Below are 2,751 nucleotides of genomic sequence, written 5' to 3'. Positions count from 1 at the left end.
AATCAATGTCAAAGCAATGCTGTGCTGTCAGGAGCACTCGGTGCACTTGGCTGAGCACATTATGGCTCCTAAGTCGCGGGTGAGCCGCCCGCTTTTGATCTCGCTCGCAGAAGCTGCGCATGCTTTTCTTGTCCCCTTTTGTTGCTTAAACGTGTAAGTGCCAGTGTGTGTTCTAAGTCTTCCACGGCCTGCGACGTCATGGCTGTTCACATGGTGGATGACCGTCACGGGATTAGGCCTCTACAATAACAATGGGAACTGGCGTCAGTGGGGGAAATGTTATACATAATGTATATAAAATATGGAATTTTACAGTGTTAAGTCTCTAGTTTGAATGAACCTCAGTAAAATATTGACCGTAGTATTCGGTTTTCTGTGTAGACCCGTCAACAATATGGATAATGTTAATGAAACTATTTGAATAAGTCATTCTATTTTCTTATCTTGGTAGGCCAAATGCAAAAGAAAAAGTGGTGCTACTTTTACTTTAAGGAAAGATTGGGATTCTGAACTTCTGAATTTTGAGTTGGATGTAGTTTTGCTGGTGGCAAGATGAGATTTATGGGGAGGTCATAGAAATAGTTGAATGTTGGCAGCATTTCCATTTTTGGCTTTGTGCTTCGAATTCCATTATGTTTTATAAAGCCCCCCAGAGGTGCATCTGTTGTGGTGATAATGCATGTAAAGAAAAAAGACTTTGGATATCATTTATCTGTCATGATGATTGAGGTTGTTTGGCTTTTAAGGCACATTTAGAACTGCTTTCATATGCTTCTAAAGCTCTTTTATTGGATATATAGGAAATTATATTTTTAGGCTATGTAGTAGGCCCTAACCCTCGGCCTTCTACTGGTGGGATTGTCTGTCTACTTACTTCCAAAAGAGGGAAGCAGAGGCTAGCTCAAATACTGGTTAGTCATACCTCAGCCTGTAAATAATAATAATAAAGATATTGTTACAAAAGGTTTAACTTGCAAACTGAAGTATCCACTAGAGGGCAGTAAATCCACACAGATGAGCTGCTTGAACCATTTAGCAAGAGAAAAAGTGTTATATAATAAAATAATCAGAAGAGCCAGGCAAAAAGTCACCAAGGAATTTGTGGAAGGTCACTAGTTTATAAATTCAAATCTTACCAAGCCATTTTTTTTTAAAACTTAAAACAATATCCATATTCATTTTATTTTTAACTCTCTAATTTGAAGGAATGTACTTTTAATTATGCGTGTAATATTTGGTGTCTTCCCATACAATTTTTTTTCATCATCTTGATTGTTAAGCAAATGCTTTGTGTGCACAATTCGTCTCCAATGTCTTCTCAGGTGAACGATTTAAAGTGATCAGCATTGCCTTCAGATCTGAAAGTAATTAAAATGAAAGCTCCCACTGCATCATCATTAGGGCCAAGCTAACTAACTGTTCAGTGTGTACATCTTCTTTTTAAAGACTGTTTAATTTAAATAGGTCCTGTGGTGGAAGTAATTTCCCCCAATCCAAATATCAGCTCAAAAAGGCTATATGGTCTGTACATTGTGCTACTTTATTCGGTTGTCATTGAGGGTTAGAAGATTAAAAAAAAGATGCAGACATATTTATACTTTAGAGAAATCAAACACATGCTGAGAAGCTTCTTGCTGTACTCGCATGCAGCTTGGGATGGATTTTGGCTTTTGATTCTGTGTTGGAGAAACTCACTAAATCCTCTAAAGTTTGTTCTCTGCTGCTTGAAGACTTCAATCTTAGCTCCTCCTACATTTTCGCTTGGGTTGAGGTCTGGGGATTTATGCGGGATTGGCCATGTCTTGAATGTAAAACTCCTTCATGGTGAGAAAAGGGCTTTCAATCTGAGATTTAACAGTATGCGTTCCCTTGACTGTTTCTACTCGATTGAAATGTTGTCTTTTACTTTGGAATAATGGTGCCATTTTTTTGTCACTTTCTCAGCATTCCGTTTGCTGCAGCTTGCGTAACTTGCTATGAAAAAGAACACAGAGGACATGTTGGCTGTGGGAGTGTGCAAAATCATTTTGGTTCTCAACACGCAGCTTGTTCACAAGTGGTATTTTAGTGCATGTTCAAAGGTGACAATCATTCTCCAAGCAGTTAACAGGAGCTTGTCTCTCGTAACAGAGCAAAAAAAAAGGGATCTCTTGGATTTTGTTCTGCAAATTGCAATGCACATACAAAGGATGAGCGCCACTTAGTTGAACGACAGCCTTTGTCAGCCCCAAATAGCTTTTCCTCTGTCTCGTCCCCCACAAAAAAAACATCACACTCCTTTCCTTCCATTACATTATAGGCCCATGTAACTCTGCAATCTCATTCCTAGCATCTTTTTAAAGAACTTTCAGTCTTGCCTATTCTGGTAAAGTGGTAGGAAAGGGATTTATTGCATTGAAAAGTTGTCTATCTGAGGCTATTATAGCCTGCATGGTGAAAATCTACATAGACTTGCTACCCTTAAATTATAATTGCTGAAGGGAAAGAAATAACAAGAGCTTGAGTGAACCAGTGGCTATAGATAACCTAGATTTTGTTTTTATTATTTTTATTTTGGATGTTCATGGGGTTATGTAATATCTCCTTCTGTACTTTTTTAATGACCAATTTCACCTACTGATAAAAGTTAGCTTCCATACACATGCTGTCATTTGGAATGCAAATCTAGAAATTCATACAGTATGTATGTATGTATCTATAGGTTGAAATAGAGCCAGGCAAGGTATACGTTGGTGCTCTGAAGCTTTCGCA

At 38.1% G+C, this 2,751-nt stretch overlaps 1 long non-coding RNA gene across 1 annotated transcript in view; it reads left to right on the top strand.

Moving 5' to 3' along the window:
- The window catches only part of LOC144212450 (uncharacterized), an 85,744-nt gene that overhangs the window by 891 nt on the left and 82,102 nt on the right, over positions 1–2,751 (top strand). The gene's annotated exons all lie outside the window — the stretch shown is intronic.

Source organism: Stigmatopora nigra, chromosome 19 (genome assembly GCF_051989575.1).
Source record: "Stigmatopora nigra isolate UIUO_SnigA chromosome 19, RoL_Snig_1.1, whole genome shotgun sequence".
NCBI lineage: Eukaryota > Metazoa > Chordata > Actinopteri > Syngnathiformes > Syngnathidae > Stigmatopora > Stigmatopora nigra.
This window is presented reverse-complemented; position numbering and strand designations above follow the sequence as displayed.